The 24583-nt window shown below is 57.5% G+C and overlaps 1 pseudogene; it reads right to left on the reverse strand.

The window, feature by feature from the left end:
• Nucleotides 1-977, reverse strand: part of LOC119111063 (heat shock protein 70 A1-like) — a 2173-nt pseudogene extending 1196 nt beyond the window's left edge.
• Between the last annotated feature and the right edge of the window lie 23606 nt (nucleotides 978-24583).

A 24583-nucleotide genomic window follows, 5' to 3' on the forward strand; every position in this document is an offset into this window, starting at 1 on the left:
GCCACGAAGAAACGAGCAGCAGTGCTGTGTTTAACTCGACTCGGATTACAACGGTTGGCAAGCAAACATCGGTCATCTTGATGTTTGTTGGCTGTTTTCTCGTATAGAGAAACAGATAACTCTAATATGAACAGGAAAATCAGCAGACGTTTCCCTCTGTCTTATCAGCAGACCGTGAGCCCTCTTCATTGATGTGAAGAGGAATCCTTCACGAATGTCGTAAATCATCTAGCGGGCCCTCAGAAAAGACGACGCAATGTTAATCATTTTAAAGTTTTTTTAAATACCGGAACCAACGTGAAATACCGACACCTACTTACTGTAGCCATGTCGTCCAACAACTGACACAATTCACTTGGTCCCGCAACTTCACGCAGCTATGTGCTTAAGTGCTCGCGGGCATCTAAGGAGAAACTTAATTCGTATCATTATTTTTATGGCTATCTGGGAGGGTACCCGAACGTGTAACATGTGATGCCATAGAAACGCGGTCGTATTGGTTGCTGGTAAAAATAGGAGGAAGACCGGCGCGCAAAAGACATATGTGAAGAAAGATCCAGCCTAACCTTGATCTTTCATGAACAGCTTCGATAAAATATGTCGCAGTTCAACTTGCGTAATTGTACAAAGTCTAGACGTCGCAAATCTCGCACCGGCTAGGTTAATTAGCCTTCATGGAGCTTAAAACCATTATCACCAAACATCCTGCGCTTGTGTTACCCACGGAGGCATAAATTAAGTTATTGAGGAAACATTCTGTTCTGCGATAGATTAAGCATTGCCTATTCGGGGACGATTGTATGGCTTTTCGAAAGCATGGGCCGGGTAAAACTTAAGCTGTTCATGTTCAACAATATTTCCCCAGAACCCCCACCTCTTCGTTTCCGCGAGAGCGACCGGCCCCGTATCTCCTTTTTCTTGAAGTCTGCCTCCTCTTGCTTCTTCTTCTCCAGCAGCAGGGCCTGGGCGCGCGTCATACGTATGACGGGTCCGCCGCCGGCGCCGGCGGCGGGCCGCTTCCTGGGCGAGGCTCTCCTCCGGTCCGCCGATCTGCCCGTGCGCTCTTCGGCGGGCGCGGTGGTACCTTGCGCCGCCGGCTCCTCTGCTGGCAGGGGGTCGGATCCGGTAGCCGCCGCCGCCGCCGCCGCCGCCGCCGTCGCTGCGGCTACCGCGATCGGCGCCGCCGCCAGCGCTGCCTCAGACGCGCCCGTCTCGACCTGCCCCGGTTCTGACTCCGGCTCCGGCTCCGGCCCTTGTTCCGACCCCGGCGCCGGCTCAGGCTCTGGCTCTGGCTCTTGCTCCGGTGCCGGTGCCGGCTCCGGCTCCAGCTCCGGCTCTGGCTCCGGCTCCCGCTCCCGCTCCCCTCCGGCTTCGGCTTCGACTCCGACTCCGGCTCCGCTTCCGTGCCCGTTTGTGTTTCTTCAGCTGCCTCAGGTCCCGTTGCTGCTGTTTCAGCAGTGGTTTCAGCCCCGGCTTCTGCTGTTTCGTCAGTTTCCGTAGCTCCCGTTTCTTCCGCTTCATCGACGGCCTCCGCGCCCGCCTCAGCAGCCTCGGCCGCGGTGTTTGAGGCTGCAGTCTCGGCCGATTCCGGAGCCGGTTCGGAAACTCCAGAGGGGGACGGCGCAGGCGATGGGTCTGTGGTGTCGGTGGTCGGGGCGGGCACCTCTTGGCTGGCGTCTGGAGACGCCCGATGGCTCGTTTCCCCGGCTGGAGTCGACGAGAGCGCCGGCGAGGGAGCCTTGGCCGACGCCGGCGTCGGCGTGCGAGCCGCTTCCGTCGCGGGAGCCGGCGACGGCAAGCGCGAGCTCTCCTTCGCTGCGGCGGGCGTCGGAGTGCGGGATGCCTCCTTCGCTTGAGCGGCCGAGGAAGCGCGTTCGTTGTCAGACGCCGGCGTCGGCGTGCGGCTCTTCTCCTTCGTCGGACGAGGCGACGGCGACGGCGACACCGGCCGGCCCGAAGCAGGCGTCGGGGTTCGGCTGCCGTTCGGCGCCGGGGATGGCGACGGTGACGGCTTCGCGGCGGACTGCGCGGAGGACGCGCGGGACGGCGCCTCCTTAGTGGGAGCGGGGGACGGCGATGGCGAGGGACCCTTGGCCGAGTCGGGAGAGGGTGTTCGGTCGCGAGCGGCAACGGACGAGCCCCTGCTGGGCGCGGGGGACGCCGCCTTGTTGGGCGAGGACGAGAGCGCCGGAGAGACGCGGGCGGCCGGGTCCGGTGACGGCGAGGGCGCTGCGCTGCCGGCGGCGGAGGCGGCCGCAGGCTGGCCGCCCGTCTCCGCCACCGACGCCGACGAGTCTGGCCTGTGCTCGGAGCCTGCCTCGGAGGCCTTGCGACCACTGGCCGCCGTGGACGGTCGCGAAGACGCCGCCGCCTCCTCGGGCCTCGATGGGGACGCCGCCGCGACCGACCGCGTCGCTGTCCTTATCAGCATCCTCCGGAGACGAGTGGTCTTCGGGCACCTCCGGGCTGACCGAGCGGTGCGACTCGACCGCGCCGTCCGGCCCCGCCGCCGAGCCGGCCCGGGCCGACGAGGCGCGCGAGCCGCGCGCCGACGACGGCGTCGGTGGAGGCGGCCACCGCCGAGCGCGCCGACGGCGGTCGCGACGACACGCTCGACTTGACCGACGGCGGCCGCGACGACTTGGCCGACAGCACCGACTCGGGCCGCGACTCGTCGGCGATCTCGGCGGCCGTCGCGCTGTCGGGCCGCGGCGCCGGTGCCGGCGACACCACCACGTCGTCATCGTCGGAGGCGTGTCCGTGCGCCCCGCTGTCGCCGTCGTCGTGGAGCGCCGTGGCGCCGACAGCGCCCGACACCGTGTCGACGGTGCCAGCGCTGGCCTCCGCCAGCGCCAGCGGGTCGGCCGGCGCGTCGTCGCCGACGGCGACGTCGCACGTCCAGCTGCTGCTGCACCGAGCTGAACACCTTGCCGACCAGCCGCTCGGCATCCAGCGAGCCCTGCGAATCAGCCGTCGGCAGCGGCGGCACCTGGAAGCCGCCAAGCGGCAGCCCTGCCGCCCGTCCTGCGCCGTCGGCCGAGTCGACGGAGCGCGTCGAACCGGACGCATCGATCTAGAACAAAGACCCCGATTCACCGGCGCTCGACGGCGGAGCCGCGATAACGAGCGTCTGGACCGAAACCGGCGAAAAACTCTCCGACACGAGCGGGACCATCGGCGGGCCGGCCGCGGCGCGTACCCCGTTGGTGGCGCCATCCCGAGCAGCGCTGGCCGAGCCCGGCCGGCTGCCGCTCTCCGGGTGCAGCTCCGACATTGGGCGTCTGTGCGGCTCCGAGGCGACGAATCTGGAGGAGACCTGGCCGCGGCCCGGCGCCGCCGTCAGCGCCCGTGGTCCCGCCGCTCGACAGCGGTGCGTGCACGGTGCGGGGTGCGGGCGCTGGGCCACTTAGCCACCGATATCTTGGGATCTAACCCAGTGGGCACGCTACGTTGCGCCTGTTGCTTTATGACGATGGGGAACAGCACTGTGGAAAAGCAGACTCCCTAGGGGCCGTGGAAGTACATAAATTGACAAATCGAATGTGCAGATGTTCATGCATGATGAATGCATGCATAGCAAGTGCTTCGGCGAGTTGCATGTGGCGCGAGGCCTACGGATCCTTAAATATTCCGGGCATGATTCTCTTTATAGGACAGAGCCTCGGTCACAGCTAATTCGTGACGTGAATGACATGCTCGATATAGGTATAATGAATGAACGGTGGCTTCATGGGGCAGCTTTTTGCTCTTCTACGCCAATCTGTGTTAACGTTTTGGCGAGTTGATATATTTAGCCGCCTCCATCACTCCCATCATCACTAGTGCCTGTATCCAGCAACATTCCTGTGCCGAGCCAAGCCTCCGTGCTGTGTCTAGTGACCTCTGTATTGGCCCTCTAGCTAAACACTCAGCCACCGAGGGCTAGGTCAGTGGGGCTGTTTTCCGGCTGGTCAAATGCCCTCGCACGGCGCAATCAACGATGAACGCCCGGTAACGACACGGCGCAATCAATGATGAACGCCCGGTAACGACACGCAAGTGGCCCGAGCCATGTGTGCAGTCAAGCCTGATCTCAATGCACTATTGATGCGAGGGGCGAGCACGACCGACAATGACAGAAGCAATACGGAACGCCCGCGCGCATGCCAAGTGTGTGGCGGAAAACAAGTGCCTCCTCAATGGAGGTGAGACCTGCCGGCTAATTAGCAGCGCGTGGCCGGACCTTGGTGATGTGGAGCGGGCATTAGCGCGCTCGTTTTGGATGCACATGATTATGGCAACAGCCACTGTAGGGGCAAGTTACGTTCGGTTATTGTCGACTCTTAAAAAAAGTTAGCCAAAGTAAAATAACTCTATTGTGATATCATGAGCCATTGCAATTCGCATGTCGCTGAATGTGATGGGAGGCGCAGCTGAACCGAAACAAACATGCCTGAAGGCGACCTGAAGCTTGACGGCGATACAACGTATGCCTTGCGAATGCATAGGCGCTACCTCAAAACATACCAGGACCCGAGATTTGACAGAGTTAAAGGATATTGAAATCAATAAAGGAAGCGATTCTCCAACGAAAAAAATGGCATCCTTTTTGGGAATCAAATTCAAGACGATTTGACTCAATGTGATATTAGAACACGTTACGGTTCAACTTAAAGTACCAAGTCCAGAGCCCCCGACACTTTAATCTCGCCCAGGGAGAGCACAGCAAAAACATTGCGAAAGCTCAGTCGTTGTTCACGAGCCATGATGTGCTTATCTGTTATCTTGTAACAAGCAACCGGCAAAGATTTAACAAAATATTTCATTATGGGCCACACGTGACAAATTATATTATTTACCTCATGTTGCCGCGTCCATTATGGGAAATATTCTTCCAGCTCTGTTGCACTCGAAGTGCGACACAAGACGCCTCAAGGAACAACAACAAAACCTCAAGTGTCAAGCCTTAGCCCTTCACGCTGCAGGCACATGTACAGTGAACAGCTCATTTCCCCCACGAGTGCATGTAGCACGCCAACAAGCCTGTGCGCGCATGCATACAGAGCGCGTGCTACTGTGCTCAAGTGCGCGGCTGGTGCGCAGCATTCACGCGTGCACACGGGAGGCGGACGGGACCACTGGGCGGCGGCGGCGGCACAGCTCGAGCGGCGCCGTGACCTGGCGTGACCTGTGGCGACGGTGCGGCGGCCGGCGAGCCCCAGGGCGGAGTGCGGTCGGCGCCACCCGCGGCCGCCAGGAATGCAGCCACCGACCACTGACGTCAGGAGGCGATCGATGCGCCGGCCACGACGCGCCACTTCTGCCGGCCGGCTGGCTGCTGGCGCTGCTCTCATCTCGACAGAGGCCGTTCTTCCGGCGCAGGTCTCGTCCGACTGGTGGTCCGGTCCCGCCGCTGGTTTGGTCGGCCTCAGCCAGCTGGCTGCGCTCCTGGTCAGAGCTGGAGGTCCGCCTGGCGCTCCGCGCCGCCTCGCTCCGCTCGTGCGCTGCCGGTGCGGGTGACGGTGCTTTCCCTGCCAGCGAAAGCTTCAGGAGCTCCAAGTGACGCTATTCTCTGAATTCGTTCTGGAATGCATGCATGGGAACCGCAAGCGGTGCCTTCTCCATGCCAGACACCAGCTGGCAGGCCTTCGATGTTCCTGCCTCTGGGAGAGATGCATCTTCTATTTTCAGACGCCCGGTTGGAAATTCTTGTTTTCCTTCACAGCTGCCCTTGCGCCGCAGGATGCATAAGCTAAGACTCAGCTTATGACCTTTACGATTACATTTCTTTGGCCACACATTGCTCGAGACGACATTGTTACTCTTACCGACGGCATATTGGTCACACTGATGAAAAAAGTTTTGGTCGTCGAAATCACTACACCGCGCGAACAAAGATCGCTTCGGTATCAGGTTGGTAATAAATCAGACAGAACTCGAGCCAATTCACGGACTCCCGCGCCGATCCCGGCTCCGTGCAGTTGGCTTTGGCAGAGCATATCAACCGGCCAAATCTTGCGATAGTGGCGATTTCAGTGAAAAGAAAGATAAGAAACCCGCTGTGTCGTCAGATTACTTTTAGATGTCATGGACAGCAGCAAGGTTGCTGTCACACAAGATAAGCACGTTTACGATCTCGGGCGAAACATAACATAATATGAATAATATAGTGAATTGCCGACTGGAAGTTTTCACTTTAAAAACACCAAAAAAATATTGAGCGTGACATTATCATAGTTTTCCTGTCGCTGAGCTCCCAATGCTGGCGGATTTGGGAGCTCAGCGACGGGAAAACTAAAACTCAACTCAAATGGCCCTCTCTCCCCTCCCCTCCCCTCTCCCTCCCCCTCCCCTTCCCCCACACGCCGAGACCAACAGTCTTTCGAGGATAGCGAACACGCCCGTTAAGGGTAACTTCGCCATGTAACCAAGGAGAGCTACGATTTAAGGACAGCGTGGATGTGCCGAAGCCGAGCTTAAAAACTTCTTCGCTTGCATCGCCTCTGCGTCCCCCAATCCATGATCCTTGGATAAGCCCCTGCAGCGGAACCCCCCCCCCCTTCCTACGGACGCGTAAAGGGCACCCCCAAGCGCCGGTCATGTGCTCTGACGGACGGGAAACTTGCATTGCGACGCGCCCCACGCGTGTTCAAATGGCAACACAAGGCGCAGCCCATACTTGGCTGGGTGTCACGCATGTTTATTTGAAAGGCATAATGTCTCATTTTTCGCTGAAAGAAGCTCGACTATAACGAATGAACATATCGGGCTGTCCTTAAAGGCCTCTATCCATTCCACTACATCACAAACTTGTTTTCTCTCGATTCGACCGTATATTGGCCAGGTACACATGTGTATTGTGGTGTTGTGACTCGCGTCGGGCCTGCTTGGAGGCTGCTACGATCAGTCGGTATCGCCCGTATGGTTGATGCCCTCCTCACGTCGCGATCAGCTGGTGAGCGGAGATCACGTGGCCGGAAGAGGGGTCGGCCGAGGGTTCCAGAATAATAGGTCACGTCAGGGTCGTGCGACTCCCACAAGGTGATGGTGACCTGGGAGCCGGACGAGGTGGCTGTCGTCTGTGTGGTGGACTCTGAACATGGAGCCTGAGTGGCATTATACTTGCCTCGGTGGATTCAGGCGGGTTAGGTGATTCAGAGGCTGATGTTACGTTAATACAGGTTGTGAGCAGAAGAAACTGCAGCTGAACTGTAGAAGATGATATATATATATATATATATATATTATTATATATATATATATTATAATATATATATATTATACAGTTGAGGTTGTATTTCTATGTCTGCACATTCAACGAGGACACATTGTGACCCATGCCAACGACACATTGGTCAATGATTTGAGGGTTGTTTGTCGAAATCGCTGCATTGCGCAAACAACGCTCGCTTCGCTTTGAGGCTGGTTTTTATGTAAAATATGAGATAATCCATGTCGTGTAGCGCTGAATACGGCCCGCATCTTTGGTTTTCGCTGAGGGATGCCAATCGACCAAACACGAACAAACGAACGAACAAACCAATAACAAACCTTGTGAACTTGGCCATTGCAACAAAAAAAAACGTTATAAGAGTCTGTTCGGGTTCGCAAATAACTTGGACTACTGATATATATATATATTGATTTATTTATTAATTTACGTTTATACATCATCTATGTAACGAGACGGCGATAAAGAGCGATTGCACCATCATATAGGTACGTAGCGGTACCGAGTATGACCCAAGCCAATGTGTGCCCATGTTGGGGCGCATGTGACACCCCTTCTCAGTAAGAGGTCGTCAAGGTCACCATCTCGCAAAATGGCTGCGTACGTCAGCAAAAACACCACGACGATCTGGAGGTTGGGAAGACGGATAAGAAAATGGCTTGTTAAATACTGAGTGAATCGGGGGATGGCATGGTATCGACACTGCAGGTAGCCGGCTGGGCGGAGACGCTCCTCGCTGGGTTGTTAAATGCTGAGTGAGTCGGGGGATGACATGGTATCGACACTGCCGGTAGCCAGCTGGGTGGGGACGCTCCTCGCTGGGTTGTTAAATGCTGAGTGAGTCGGGGGATGACATGGTATTGACACTGCCGGTAGCCAGCTGGGCAGGGACGCTCCTCGCTGGGTTGACCGCGGCCGTTTCAGACCAAGCTTGTTACGGCTAAAGCTCTGGGCTTGGCGTCGGTTGAGTCAGACCCAAGCTCCGTGGAGACCGAAGGGCTTCCGTGTTACCTAGCCAAGCAGACAGTGGTCAGCTCCGACAAAAGCTGCCTGAACTCGGTCATGGACGTGTTTCCTCCGCCCTGAACAGCAGGCAGCGATTACCGTGGTGATTAGCCATTTTTAGTAAATGACAAGCAGCGGTGGCCCATGCGCAGAACCGGCCTCCGAAGCTGGATTAAAACTGTCGCGTCCGCACTGTGCGCCAACAGCTCCAATCAGACACAGACATGTGCCTTCCAACATCAAGAGCAACCGATGCATAGGTAAAAATTCAGAACAGTTCCTACACGAAATTTGGGCCGGCGCAACGCCGGCTTTCCAGCTGCATCGACGCGGAAGGGCCCGGATATGAATAATTCCGGATATAATAATTCGGTGGATGGAACGTTACACCCCAACTACTACCGCCAACGTGTCGATTAACTGTTCCGTCCTGTTCGGGAGTGGCCGCACAAGTTTGAGAGCGCGGCGGGTGCGAGCTGGCCAGCACAGTCAGGAAGCGCTTTGAGGTCGCTCCTACCACCGACCCCAAGTCGTCAAGAACGTTCGCTGCACAGGTGTCACTGTTTACACTTCGGTGGTCCTCGGGACCCAATAACAAGAGTTTGTGACGTTACGCCAACACTGATGCAGGGAAACAAGGCTGTAAAAATCCCAAGCTATCCTGGAGCCCACAATCACTTTTGGAGTGTGAGACGCTGCACAACCACCGCCTTCAGCCGGGTGTCCGCCGCATCTCGGCCGCCAGGCAGATAGCAGGGTCAGAAGGGCATTTTAGAGGTGCAAAGCTGGTTGGCAGGTAGAGTGCGGTTCTGAAATTGCACAGGATGCGTCCATGTCGCGTCAAATGGCATGTGAACATTCACTTCAGTTTGAGAACACCACACGACTCGCGCGCTACCTTCCGCACTTTCCGACGTACGCGCGCTGGGAAATGCCTTCCGCACTGTCCGACGTACGCACACTGGGAAATACCTTCCGCACTATCCGACGTACGTGCACTGGGAAATATCCCCCACTATCCGACGTACGCGCACTGGGAAATATCCTCCACATCATCCGATCCACATACACTGGGAATCAACTTCCGCACTTTCCGACTTAGCCACACTGGAAGTTAACGTTCACACTATCCCACCTAGACACACCGGGAACTACATTCCACGAATTCCGACTTACGTGCATTGAAAACTAACTTCCAAACTATCCGACCTACGTGTAGTGGGAACTAACTTCCGTACTTTCCCACCTACGCACTCGGGAGCTGACTTCCGTACTCCTTGATTTACGCGCAATGGAAACTAACTTTCGCACTCTCCAACCTACGCGCAATGGAAGCTAACTTTCGCTCTATCCGGCTTACGCATTCTGGGAACTAACTTCCACACTCTTCGAGCTTCATACACTGGGGACCCTTTAGTCCGGGCTGTCTTAAACTGGATCTGCTAAAGCGACCGGTATCGGCACCATCTTCACACCGACTCCCAGTAAAAGCGAGGGCCCCAGATCTAGCCCGACACCACACCAGTTCTTCACCACCCCCGCCCTTCCCTTTTCCTCCCCCATCTCTAGCCCCCCCCCCCCCCCCCCCCCGAGGCGCCGCCGGGACTTGGGGCCGCATGCCGCGCATTCCCGCGTTCACATGCATGCCATAGGTAATCGATGCGGCGGGCGGGTGGGCGGGCGGCCGGCGGCGACGCCTCGTCCCCGACCGGCCACCGGGCGGCGCCGCCGGCGGGTCAGCGGCCGGTCAGGGGGCCAGTGTGGCGCCTCCCGTCCGAAGGCCGCCTCGGTTGTGGCAACGCCGCCGCCGGCCGCATTCCGGCACCGTGTTTGCGCGCCTGGGACGGGTCGATCCGTGGCTGGGGCCAGGCATCCCGGCCGACACCGCGTCTGTGCCCGGTTCCGCGGCGGCGGCGCGGCGGCCTCTCCGAACGCCGGCGCTCGGAGGGCTTCCCAGCTCCGCTGCCGGCCTCCGTCACCTGCCGAGGGCAGTGACCTCCGGCGGCGGCGGCGGCGCAGCCTCGCACGGCTTCCTGGCCGGTCCAGCCCGCCCAGCCAAGGCCACTCAATAGGGACCAGCCGGCAATCGATGCATGACGGAATTGCCCGGAAAGTGGGCGAACTAAGCCCAGTATAGTTGGCTGGTGGGGCGGGGACCCATCACTCTGAGGGCTCCCCACCCTCCTCCCTGCTCACTGTATTACTGCGAGATGAGGTTGCAGAACGCCGAGCACGTCATGTACCTCTGATTACGCGCGAGAGCATTTGTTCCAGCCTTCAAAATAGCCATTGCAAAGAGCGAGACGCCCCTCGTCCTGTACCTGCAGGTTCCGAATCTGCCATAAGCAACGGGAACTCGTCCAGACGTGCTCGATGACACCCAGCGATAGGTGCGGTCCCTACCCAGACAGTTCCTTGACGAACCGCGGCAGAGTCACACCACAAGTGTCACATAAAACATCGGTTTCCCAGATAACAAAGCAATAAATAACAGGAATGTAACGAATCTGAAATGGGGTTATCTACTTGTTAGCGATGGTCCCTTCCCTGCCTGCATCCACCATGTGCGGTGGCGTGCCGTAAATAAAGTTCGTTATTAGCCGCTGGCACATTCCCGCAAGCACCTGCGCTATGTCATGGTTTGAAACAGGTCATCACCTTTCTCAGACTGAACCGTTCTGATTTCGTCGACAAAAATAGATAGGGTAGCGCTGTTGACACAGCGTTTGAGTCACTTCATGCCAGTATTACCAGGCGAAGCTATTTTTGGAAGTGACGTAGACTACATGGCCTGGTCTTTTAAAAATATTACCCAAACGCACACGGGTCACCTATGAGCATTCCACTGTTTGGCTGCGATGGGCATGTTTGCGCTTCAAAGTCCAAATGATACACCTTAATTTCTTCACAGGCTCGTTCCATTTCCCAGTGCAGCGCTGCGCAGCGTGCTAATTATACCATGGAGACCCTGGTTCGGCAGTGGAAGGGTAAGTAGACTGACGAAGTTTTCACCACATAAGTGCAATTTAACTTCCGCTTCACCAATCAAGATTGGCCATCTACGGTTAATGGGCTTGCAACGTCCAACCAATGCATGACAAGTGTCCCATCATAATAATAATACCGACAGGCCCAACAGGACCCAACGGCACAAACAGTACCGAAACTGGTCCGCCTGTGAGCCTAAGTAACGTTGGGTGAGGCGCGTGCCAGCCTTGCGCAGACGTCTGACTCGACGTCGCAGACGTCGTGCCCTGCAGCGAGTGTGTGCCCCCCTTGTTTCCCACCGATGTGTTTGCTCGGACTCCGGCTCCAACACCATGTATGTGTGTTCTGACTTTGCGTCTTGCACTGTGTGTGTGTGAGTAGGTGTGTGGTGTGTGTGTGTGTGTGTGTGTGTGTGTGTGTGTGTGTGTGTGTGGTGTGTTGTGCGTGTGTGTGTGTGTGTGGTGTGTGTGTGTGTGTTGTGTGTGTGTGTGTGTGTGTGTTGTGTGTGTTTGTGTGTGTGTGTGTGTGTGTGTTGTTGTGTGTGTGTGTGTTGTGCCCTGACCCTGAGTGCCCTGTTGTTGCGTGTGCTTTGATCCCGTGACTCGCAGTGAGTGCGCACTTGCCGCACACCCCGCTGTGTGCACTCGGGCTCCGCGCCCCCCCGCGGCGTCGGCGCGGCGGCTCCGTCTGCACCCCGCGGCCATCTCGAGGGTGGCGCGCTCCATGACGCCGACGCGGCCGGGGGGGGGGGGGGCTACGTCGGCACCCGTGGCTACCTCGAGGGCGGCTCGCTCCGCGCGCGGAGCCGGTCTCCGCGGCCGGCCGCTGCCCTGGCAACGTGCCAGACGCAGTGACGCTGGCCCGGGGCGGCCGGATCCGACGGCGACGGCCGTCGATACCGGCAGCGCCGCCTGCACCGACGCTGGGAGCCACGGCGCGGCGCGACGGTCCGATCGGAAGCTGTCCGGATCACGGCACCCAGCGGCGCTCCCGGCCGTCACCCTCGTGCCAGACGCCGGGGAGACGGAGCGGTGCGGCACGCACCCGCCGGATCGGGCCCCGTACCGCCGCGGATCGCGAGCATGGCGCTAAAAAGCAGACCTGATCTGTTGAAGCGGGGGCAATGGAAGTTCTTCAAAGCTAGGGTGGGCATAATATTCGTTGGTGCTTTCTTTCCAGAAAACGCCGGTAGGGTCAGTGTTTAACCGTCAGGTAGCTGGAGTCTTTCCCTTCGCCACCCCCTGATCTGGTCCGATTTCCGCGCCCCTATGCTGTACTGAAGTGGTGACAGTGACGTAAGGCATTTTGCGGTCACTACGTTGCCGCATTCTGGTTGGTTGCCAGACGAGATGGAGTGGGTGGCAGCGTGTCAGACTACTGGAATTTGCGGTTGGTTTGAGTATCAGCCGGGGCCTGAAATGCTTACCAATGATAAGAAACCACGCCATTTAATTCGAGCTGAACCTTGCCGTCGAATATTCCGAGCATACCAACACGCAACGCCCACAAGGCTAAAACATTGTTTGCCGTAGTGCATGAGCGTCTTATTCTCTATCGGAGATGGAATTGTCAGTTACAAAACCGATGACGTCACCACGTGTTTCGAGGCATCCTGGTTTTAAGGGAGTTTTAAAGACAAAGGCTAGAATAACGCACGCCTGATAATTATCATCTTCCTCCTATTGAAAAGGTGCACAGAATGATGCACAGTGATGCACAGCGCATAATGCGAAAGGGATCCTGGTAAATGACCTAAACAAACCTTAGTGGAACCCTCTAAACGCCGTCTGTATTTACGAGTGTTCATATCATTTAAGAACAATGCATATCAAGTTCGATAACGTCAATACTTCGACCCAGTCCCGCGACCAAGCTGCGCCCTAATGATGCGCTGCACGAGGTTATTTAGTAGAGGCCGTCCAGTAAAAATGTTTGCAGTTCCAACAGCGCAAGCGATAGCGGGGGGGGGGGTGTGGGGGCGGGGCGGGCGCCGGAAACATGGGCTTCTCTCCCGCATGTCATTTTTCCATGCTGATGCGCACGTGTATAAATGCCGACATTTTGCAAAGGATATAGACAAGCAAGACCACCACACTCACACCACAACCGCACCAGCCCACAGTAGGTTGCAGAAACACTCAGCTGAAACACAGACAGTGTGCTGGACGTCTGCAGGTGACGATCAAGCTATAGACAAGCAAGACCACCACACTCACACCACAACCGCACCAGCCCACAGGCTGCTGCCGAAACACTCAGCTGAAACACAGACAGTGTGCTGGACGTCTGCAGGTGACGATCAAGCTTCAGGACTTTCGTAGCATTGTTCACTTCGCGGACACGGGACAGCCCGCGCCCGCTCATCGACGGTTAGCTGACACAGGACAGCCCGCGCCCGCTCAGTGACGATTAGCTGACACAGGAAAGCCCGCACTCGCGCAGTGACGGTTAGCTGACACAGGACAGCCCACGCCCACTCAGTGACGGTTAGCTGACACAGGACAGCCCGCACCCGTTCAGCGATGGCGAGCTGACACAGGACAGCCCGCACCCGCTCAGCGATGGCGAGCTGACATAGGACAGCTCCCGTACGCTCAGCGACGGCGAATTGACACAGGACGGCCCGCTCACTCAGCGACGGCGAAAAATGAAAGAAGCAGCGCTTACGTCTCAGTAATCGTCAATACTTCCCCCTTTGTTGTGGTATTTGACGCCGGCGTTAGCAACACCACGCCGCGTAAAAAAGATGACTTCGAACGCATTGAGGCCTTTTGGCTGTCATATGGTTAGACAGTTTAGTTGGAACCATATGAACATGAAGCAGATTTTGCAAAAAACGGCATTCTCTTTAGCACGATGCACCTGGTATATAGCCACCTTTATTGATCATATCTTTATACACACACTCACATACACTCACATTCACACACATATACATATATATATATATATATATATATATATATATATACGCCGGCCTCCGGCTACACCATATTGCCACATCACATCACACCAGATTACACCAGAACACACCAAACCAAATACACCTTATCCGATCACTATGGACCGGAACAGACCGGGGCAGAACACGCGAATCCAGCCAAGCCACGTCAAGCCAGACCAGTGAACCAGGCCAAGCAAACGCACTGAAGGACGGTGTTAACGACGCCGATCTCCGAGTGGGCCAAGCGACTTTAGACAGCCTCCAGACCCGTGTCTTGGCTTCCAGCCCTCCGCTCCATATCCGTGCTTCCAGACCCCTAGTTCCCAGTTCCTGAACTGTGGCACCCTGCTCCCAGCTTTCGATTCCCGGCTTCCAGCTCTCAGTTTTGCTCCCAGCTCCCAGCTCCCGGCCCACTCCGGACTTCCAGCCCCCGCTCCCATCTCCCGGCCACTAGACCCGGCCCTCAACTCCCGGCTCCGATTTTCGGCTCCCGGCTCCCTGCTCCCGGTTGCCAGTTCCCTGATCCCAGCTCCCGGCCGCCAGCTCCCAGCTCCCAGCTCCCAGTTCCCGGCTCCCAGCTGCCGGCTCCCAGCTGCCGGCTCCCGGCTCACAGCTCCGGGCTTCCAGCACCCGCTCCCATCTCCCAGCCACTAGACCCGGCCCTCAACTCTCGGCTCCCGGTTCCCGGCTCCCGGCTCCCAGCTCCCGGCTCCTAGCTCCCAGTTCCCGGCTCCCAGCTCCCGGCTCCCAGCCCCCGGCTCCCAGCCCCCGGCTCCCAGCTCCCAGCCACCAGACCTTGGCCCTCAACTCCCGGCTCCCGGCTCCCAGCTCCCAGCTCCAGCTCCTGGCTCCCAGCTCTCGGCTCCGAGCTCCTAGCTCCTGGCTCCCAGCTCCCAGCTCGTACCTCCCGGCTAACGGCTCCCGGCTCCTGGTCCCGATCCTGGCGCAATGAGGCAGTTCGAGCTGCTTTTCTCGAGCGGCCATTGACCGGTCTTATCGAGCAGGCGATTGCCGGCTATATTGGCCTGTGGACCGAGTCGATCATGGCTCCCGGGCGCCAGCCGGTCAGTGTAAAGCCGCACCCGTGACCTGGCTCAAGCCGACGGACTGCGGGACACGCCAGCCGAAGTCGAGCATTGCTAGCTGCAGGGCGCCTTTGTAATGTGTGTTGATTTAGCACGTGTTGCAGTCGTGCGGAATATCATGAAGTGCTGTTTTTTTGGAGGAGTTAACGTTGCAAATCAAATTGTGATTGTCTCATAACTTGCACCCTTGTCCTGGAACTCATTTGTGGAAAATAGGTGTGTAAATGGGTACCATGTGCCCTTTTCGTACGTTTAGGTCATGTTATGCGCAGGCACTGTGCGTCCAAACGCATCTGCCACTGCATGTCCTTCTCTATATAATCAATCCGAAGTCGTCTTACCATTCCCCGCGGCAATCAACGGTAACTGTGTGAGCGAAAACGCCAGTATCGACCGGCAGGGCCCTGAACACGCCGGTTTCACAGCCCGGTTACCTGGCAACGCTACGTCTTTCCTTCTCAGTCACGGCACGGCCAGATGGGGCCGGCTTACGCTAACCACGCTCTGAGAACTTTCGAACGGTACCCCCAGGAGCGGCGATCGTCCCGCCACCTCCACACCACTGGTTCTTGCTTCGGCGCATAGATGGCGATAGTCACGCCGCCCTGGCGTCAGTCAGATCGATCGAGCGGCAGCCGGCGGCGCCGACGCGTGTTATCCTTCCGGCTCCGACGATGGCAGGGGGCGCCAGCGACTCTCCATGGCACCGACAACAGGGTGCGCTGCCGTCGCCCACGGCACCGCACCGCCTCCGACCACAACAGCTAGAAGCGGACACGGAGATCCAGCGGCCGGCGGCGGGTCTCCAACAGACCAACTTCGCCGGGTTGGAGCAGCGTGACCGTCACCGCTTTACGCCGGGCCCGCCCCTAGTGCAGCTGTCCCGCTGACGTCCGCCCACGTGGTCACGCGAACTGCCACCCAGCAGACCCGACAAGGAATCGCCCGCCACCCATTACGGACGTTTGCAATTAGGAACTTTCAGAAACAGCCCGACGTTAAAGTATGGTCGCGATTAGCTTTTTTAAGCCATCGTTGCTTTTCGCACCGCACTGCATGATTCTGAAAGCTGAGAAACAACACCTGTAAGCTCTTGCTCTGACCCTACGCACGAAGCATTTGTTTTTTTTCAAATCTATTGATACCTGCATATCATAGCAACGGGAGCTTCGAAGCAGGAAGGCTGAGCATGCTGGGAAACTACGAAACATGGAGAACTTTTGATCGCGAGTTGCTAATGAGTTGGCAGCAGTCATGGACAAGTGAAATCTATGTTTCAAGCAGCATCGCAATATGGACAGTTGAGAAGCAGAGGTCGTAACAGAATATGAGGATAGGTAGTTTATGATCGAACAAACACATGGGTAGGTGGGTGGGTATGAAGATTTTTGCTTCATTCGTAGCTTTCAAACACACAAACGCTAATTTACGCTCATTAATTGCACTTGCATTCTTTAAAAATTGCGCAGTAACGTTTCCGCATACTGGTCGCCAGTTACTACATGTATTTGCATCTTCATATGAACCTGCTTTTATGCGTCGGCTGCACATTGACCATGCAAACGGCCTAAATCCTGTTGTCGCTGGTATTACCAATAGCAAAATATTCCGTGCTTTCACTAAACCGCACATGGAGCTAGCTAAACCTTCCCAGCTAAACAACAGTGTGTCCGCAACTCAGCTGTTTACGGCGCGGGAAACACCTGGCCTTCAGGGTAGTGGCCTATGTGGGTTCGCATCCCAGTGACGGTGCACCCTCATTCTCGTTAATTCTCGCTACTTTGTCGTTGCCGTTTAACTGTTGTTTTACGACTTGTTCATATTGTATATCTTAGCTGGCTGCGACAGCGCACTGAAAGGGTCGTAACAGGGCTAGGCTGGCACAGGGCGGCCGCTTAATGGCATTACCTGACACGCTAAAATCCTTCGGTCGAAACTATCAGACCCACTGGGATTGCACTGCTGCGGGTGATGGGGTCAGGATAGAGGTCATCGCAGTAAGCTACCGGTTGGCAAGAACTTTGATCCCAAAGCTATTTCTGCAAAGCATTCGGTCAAGCGTCTATTAAACTTGTTAAAGTGATCACTACAAACTCTATCGCTTCAATGACGCCCACAGCCGAAATGAGCTGCCAGCCTGGCCGTTTCATGACCGCGAAACTGCCGGCGAGCTAGCCGAGCATGCGCCAATGTGACTGCTTGGCATCTGGTCTATCAGTGGCCTGAATTGGTCTAAGTTCCAGTGTGCATTGCAGCTTTGTTCGCGGTTTGCAGCTCCTGCATAAACTACGTGATAAATTTAGTGGAATCATGAGCAGTCGTTGAGCCTATGAGGGCTTGTTGCATGAACACCCTCGGATCTTCGAACCGGAAAACTAGGCACGAAAACCGCAGTTATGCATTTTGCAATTGTGAGGAAACATCACTTCACCGTGCCTCGCATATTCCTTGCACATTTCTTATATAATTAATATATATATATATATATATATATATATATATAGGGATGTTGCTCTCCACTTAGTTCGAGGGCTTCGGTCCCTCCAGACATGGGCTCCAACATACTCCCAACTTTGGGACGAAATTGGGCCTCATCTGGGGGGAAACCCGTTTGTTGCCATATGTTGGGGGGTTGGTTTAGTAATTTTTCACTGTTCAGCCGCCCCCCCCCCCCCTCCCAACTCATTTTGTGAAAGTACGCCCGCTTATATGAACGTACAACAGTGAAAACTTTGGATGTACGCGGGATATGCGGATTTCCTAATGCAGATTTTGACACGTGCCGGACGTTGGTGACGTACCTGACGCGTCTTGATGCATATATAAACATCAGTTTTTCCCCGGCACATGTTTGCGGCCGTCAGCTGCTCGCGGTGGAAAGCTGGGCACCGTTGCGTCAGCAGGAGGTCGATTTGAGGACCATGCAACATTGATTGGCCGCCGAGGACGAGCGGCGCCTGTCACCGTACGGGCGGCGACGACCTGCTCGGGCCATCAGGCGCGGATACCGCCTCCGATTCGGGGCGCCGTCACAAGGGCTGCCCGCACCCAGTGCAGCCACGGCATCCGTGTCAGCCGGTGCAGTCAGGCGAATCAACAGGGAAGGGGAGCTAGGCCCATGCCCGTCCCAGCGAGTGGGTCGCCCTGGACGTGCAGCATCGTTCCCGAAACGCCGGTTTTATTTAGTCCGACTGTAGAAGTTAACCTTTTTCGGAAATACTATCCACCCGAAGTGACAAGCAGTCACGTAATGCGTTGACTTGTCCGCAGTGGCACTAGCCAGGGCAACTGTATAGAGAAATCGAAAAATTGTGAAGTTGTGGTATAAAATCAGAAACAGCCACAATGAAAGGTCCAGCTGGTTTCATCGTCGCTGGACCTGAGGCAGACTCCTCCACCCCTACATGATTCCATCGCCGCTGGACCTGAGGCAGACTCCTTCACCCCTACACTGACCAGCAGTCTGTCGAACAGCTGACCTCGGTCGCATCGACCGCGACTGTAGAGCTCGCGGTCTCGCAGAGTGAAAAGTTGTAACGATCCCGCGCGCCATGGCTAATGCGGTTCAGCTACGCGTTGTTGGAGGGCGTCAACTGGAAGTAGTGGGCCCGCTGCGAAGTTGGCGAGCGAACGTGGCGCCGTGTTTGATGTCACGGGGCCGTAGCTTACATCAGCGTCCAGGTCATGGATGTGAAGCGATCGGTATTCATCCAAAAATAAGCCGACTGGAACGTTCCCGCTGCCGTCCCGTCCGCTTTAAGTCGCATAAGATTTAAGCTATGTGCTGGATGGCTGGATTGCAAACATCTGGATACCGCAAGCGCGTGTCGGTTGTGTTTGCCAAGACCGCTGCGCCGTGTTCCGTGGAAAATGGCGAAATGGCGCAGCTCAGCACAGCTCTGTGTTTAGTTAGCTGGGGCCATGGCCGGTCATCACGGGTAGCAAAACGGATGTTTTCCAATATTGTTTCGATCATCATGATCAATTTCGTGGCGAAAGCCTTGTCGGCTACATCTGCGTTTTGGCGGAATATTTAGTAATAAGGAAAACGCTTCGTAAAAAAGTTCGTGGTAATCCAACGGTAATTTAGGACCTTCCAAGTTACAAGTTCCTTACAAGATATAAGTTACAAGGTTCCTGTCTTAGACCTAGTGCCAAAATATGCACCTGTTGGGCCCTATGGCCTCAAGGCCCCAACCGCTTGCGGTGAGATTTCTTATTTCAAAGGATTCACCAATACGTTGCCCGCCACGTACCTTTAGGGCGCACCCAAACGGGGATCTTCGACGTGCCTGGACTCCTCACTACCTCCTCGGCCGCCGCCTCGTCCCCCTCCTCCACCTCGCACACCCCGTCCTCGCCGAGTCCCTCGTACAGCCCCTCGCCGAGGCCCAAGTATCCCTCCTCGGCCTCGTCCGTGTAGCACTCCTCCGGTTCCTCGGCGATCGCGTCCGCCTGCAGACCGCCCGGCGACACGGACATGGCGGCCAGGTCAGAGGTCAGACGCCGCCCGCGCCGCCCCCGGCTACCGGCACCGCCTCGCTCTCACTGGTGCGTCGGGCGGCGCGGGTTCCCGCCAGCGGCGGAGCCCGCCAGGCGGCCGCCGGCCTCACAGACCGTCCCGCGAGGTAAATCTGTGGCACCAAACGCTGCCAAGTAGTGCCCACGTCAATTGCACGTGCCGGACGTTGGCGCGAGCCGGTCGCAGCGGTGACGTACGTGCCCGTCACGACAGGCCGGAAGCGGTGTGATGCAGTCGTGTCGCGGCGTCAGGTTCGTGAATTGACGGTTTGTGGGTCCGCTTGAAGCTCGCCGGCTGCCCACAGCGGGGGTGCGTTAGCGCGAGATGAGCTGACGGGCATGGACGCTGCGGTTGCCGGCTTCCCGTCAGGCTATTCGAGTGCACGCCGTGGAGTTCATTAATGCAGAGCGGCGCGTAGAAACGCCGGCCCTGCGGCCGCCGGCGCGGTGAATTAATCACCGCAATGCGGGCTGACCCGGCTGCCCGGCTGTTTATTGTTGCCCGCACCGGGAAACAATAACCGGCTGCGGCCGGCTCGGGCGCGATGGGCGCGGACTCCGGTGGCGGTCCCTCCGCCGGCGGGACCGGACGCGTCTCCTCCGGTCCCCATGCGGCAAGCGCGGCGCCTCACGCGCGGCCACTTGCCGTGGTCAGCTCAATTGTGGCCGCGGGCTGAGGCGCAGACGTGGGCGAGCGGCCTCGTGCGGCCGCGGGGCGCGATGAGATCACGCGCCGGGGAGCGGAGGACCACCCGCCCCCTCGCTCACGCCTTCCGGCCGGGCGGCGTATTTACACTGCCCCGGGTGGCGCCGGTGGCTGTGTAGCGACAAGGCGTTGGTGCAGTGACTCTGCAGCTGCAGCCGGCGGGGTTGTTGGGCCGGGCGAGCCCGGGTCACCTCCGGTATGTGCAGCCTCCGCGGCCCGATCGCGCCAGACCGCCGGCCCGTCACTGTGGTGACGCTCCGTCACCCGCCGGGCAGCGGACGCTGGCCGTAACCGAACCCGGCTTACATGTGGCGCCGGGCGGCCGCAGCCGGAACGCCAGAGCGGCACTCGAGGTGACGTGACGTGCATGGGCCGTATCAGTGCACAGCCACGGATGTGTGCACAGTGCGCACGTGACACGCCGGTCGTGGAGGGCCCGGCGGGGGTCGGAACGGGTGGCTGACTGATGGGAGCCGGCGAGCGAGAGTGAACGAGACGGAGCGGGAGAGAGAGATTCGTGCATTGGATGTTTCCTTAAGGCGTCGCGCGCCCATTATCATTCACTCGATACGCATTTCACCGCGGCGAAAGTGCGAGCGCTGGACGCTCGTTTGTGGGGTGTTGACCCCCACTGGCCGCCGGCCTGCGAGCACAGACTCGCCGCCAGTCCGGCGGAGCGGCCTGGCCGGCCCCGCTGGCACTGGGCCCGGACTCGGCGGCCGCCCACGCCGTCCTGCTGGCGACACAGTGGCTGCAGCCGCCTGCCGCCTGCAGCCTGCAGCCCTGCAGCCTGACAGATATGCGTGGCTGGTCGGCTGTACCCGCGTCCTGGCGCTGCGGCGCTGGCTGATCGGTGGGCGCCGGGAGGAGAAGGCGAGCCGGGCCTAATCGTAAATCATGCTCATCGTCGCGAGATTATTTGCAGACGCGTTGTTTGTAGCAGCTATGGTAATGAGTATGGTAACGCCTCGCGCCGCACGCCAGGCCGCGATCAGTAGGAATACAAAGGCGGCGGATTAAGAGATGAGAAGTGCACGCGGTCCACCCCCCCCAGACGGCCGGCCTGGCCGGTGCGCCGCCCGCTGCGCACGGCTCGCCCTCGGCCCGCTCCTTGCCCCGCGAGCATGCAGACTTGGGCCCTGCGAGTAAACAGGCATCTGGCGCAAGGACTGCGGTGTCTCGTTTGATTAGAACGCGGGTTAATTCACGACACGTTTAGCTCACTCAAAGCGTATCAGGGGCAAACTGACGAGCGCCTGGGGAGACGGCAGGACGGTTGGAAGTTGGGGCGCGCTGCAGCCTGCACAGCAGAACAGCGCCCGAAGTTTGAAGCCGTTAAGCAGTGTCAGAAGGTTGGGCCTGTGTTGCAGCCCATTGTCTGTTGGCAGCCAAAACGCTGCTGGCAATCTATGTCAAGCTATGAAGTGTTTCGTGATGAATCAGTCCAAAACATGTCCTCCCATGCAAGAGCATCGTCACTTCCTCATGACGCCTGATAAGAAGGCCGCGTGCACCTTAGGCCATGTTTTGTTTGGTCGTGCAGCGCGGATTGTCATGGCGTAAAGTCAAATTTCGACATTGCTGGCCTAGCTGTTGTCTCGTCCTCACCCTCTTTCCTCCCCCGGCGGCGCCGCTCCTGCTCCCGTGGCATTGTCAGCGTGCGATAACCGTGGGCATGAGTAAGAAGCGCCCACGCGACCTGGCCTAGTCGATATCGTTATCGGCACGTTCGGCCCCGATCGCATCTATATCTGCGAGCACGCCATCTCGGCGCGCGAGTCCATGCCGCGATCGAACGCTCCGAGCCAGACACACGACGAACTCACCCGCAGTGTGCTGCGCAGGACCAATCGCAGCGCTTGCGCAGTACACAGGACCAATGGGTAGCCGCTAGCATCACGCCACCAAAAAGTGCCACTTTCTTGATTGGCGGTCGGCCGCCACGCGCAGCTTACGAAATAACTCCGCTGACGTTTCGATGTTTTCAGCAGGAAACAGAACCTGTCAGCAAGCACGCAATGACCCCCGCAGCGGTCACGCTAGCGCCGCCCTTGGCAATGGCTAGTGGCGCGGTCCCCTTCACTCGCCCATCCAAATTCTAAATAAAGCGTTCAGAAAACAGAGCGGTGTTCGTTTATTGTGCCTCTAATGACCAGTAAAGTTTTCTGTCACCAATCGGAAACGTGTCTGCCGGCCGCTGAGGCTCGGACTCATTTCGGCCTGCCGCCGTTTCGCAGGCAAGTATGTATTTTCATGAAATAGCGTTGACACGCAGTGTCGAACCGATGCGTTCTGTCCGTAAACAGCCGAAGCCAATCTGATGTGCCAGCCGCGATGGATTTCCACGGGAGCTCATCGGTATGCATTGTTTGTGGAGTTTCCTGCCCCATCAGTCCATCTGCCATCGTTTCACCTCTCAGTGCTAATAACCAATTGTTGAGATGGTCACTCACAATCTATTGGGGCAGGTTCCGAGAACGGTGTCTTGCGTGTGTGCTGTACGCGGTACACGGTTAACGGTACGGCTAGTGTGCGCAAGTGAGGTGTCCGGTGACAGTACCAACGGTGTATTTAAGTACTGACAGTGTACCTACAGTGCCGTTGCTACTTAGCGGTCTGTCTTACAGTGGACTGCGGAAGAAAAGGGGTTGGGATAAATGCATGCGTTAGTCAAGCTCCCTCAGAGGCGGTTGCATTTTTACCTAGGGTAAAACTTTACTACTGGTGATTCGGCGGTGGCCTTGGCCAAGAATGGCAGAGCCTTTGGTGAGGCCAGGCTCGGCGTACGTTCAAACTTGAAATTGCTTCTCACACTTGGAGAAAGACGTGGGTGGCGGAACTGAGCGATAAGAACAAATTCGTTTGAGTTCGGTCATTAGCGCCCTAAAGCCGGCTATTTCAAGACGTTTTTTTCAAGACTATTTCAAGCTGGCTATTTCAAGAATGGAAAACATTTATCCTGTGAAGTGCGCTAACAGAATTGTGTGGCATACCGGCGTCATCTACATGAATCAACGAATCACGAATCTTTCAAGGTTTCTGGACCGTGGAGCCATCGGGCCTTTCTGAATACGTTTCCCACCTGTTTGAAAGAGCGCCCCGCGCCACTCGTGCTCGGCTATCGACCGCGCCGAAGCCGATTCGGCCGGGGCGGCTAATCGCCTGATGCCGACGCCGCCAGATTTACGGCATGTAATTGACCTGGCCGATGAGGGCCGGCGGCGGCGGCGGCGGCTGGTCCGACCCGACTCGACCGAAGGGGACGCCGCCGGCTGGTACGGCCTCGCCCCGCGCCGACCCCCTCCCACCGCACCGCTGACGGCGGGAAGGTCAGCGTGGCGGCCGCGCCTCAGACACTGAGCTGCGCTGCTGCAGGGTGCGGCAGACGGCCAGTTGGGCCGAGTTAGCCGGGCGCGCGTGCGGAGGCGACGTGACCCCGACGAGAAACGGCCGGCTGGCATGGTGCAGGCGGAGAGGCTCTTTGAAGCCGTCTGCGCCCGTAGCGGCCGGAATGATGGGTGGTGAGATCATGCCTCGGCGGCTGGGGCGGATGTGAAGGCTAGGTTATATGCGGCGATGATGCCTTGTCCAATACTGCCTACAACGCGGTCCACGATGTCAATGGTGCCTTTGTTAAAGTGATGCCATTGGTATCTCCGATGCCAACACTGATCCCAACTTTAACACCGTGACCCGCGAAATCAAGGCACCCGCCAACACCGACATCAATGTCGACATGAGATCTGCATCAAACCGACAACACCAACACGGACGCCACTTACGCCGACACATGGCAACACAAATAGTTTCTTCAATAACGCTGACAGCAGTGCTTACAGGCACCGATAGTAACAGCGCCAACGGCACCAAAACATTGACAGTGATGTCAATACTAGCACGGGTGAGGTCTGACTGCGTGACACCACGTTAAATGTGACGATAGGGGCATGCAGTCGTGCAGCGAACCGTGTTTTGACTGTGCAGTCAATAATCATTGGGTACGGCCACAAGTTCTGAAAAGCTGAATGAAGCGGCCACCGCAGACAGGCAGACTCGAGGGTGGCTTTCAAGCGGACCCTGACCCTAATTGACTTACTGACGCCATCGATCGTCAAACAATGTAA

Source organism: Pollicipes pollicipes, unplaced genomic scaffold, assembly GCF_011947565.3.
Source record: "Pollicipes pollicipes isolate AB1234 unplaced genomic scaffold, Ppol_2.1 Scaffold_7261;HRSCAF=8764_pilon_pilon_pilon, whole genome shotgun sequence".
In the NCBI taxonomy this organism is placed as follows: domain Eukaryota; kingdom Metazoa; phylum Arthropoda; class Thecostraca; order Pollicipedomorpha; family Pollicipedidae; genus Pollicipes; species Pollicipes pollicipes.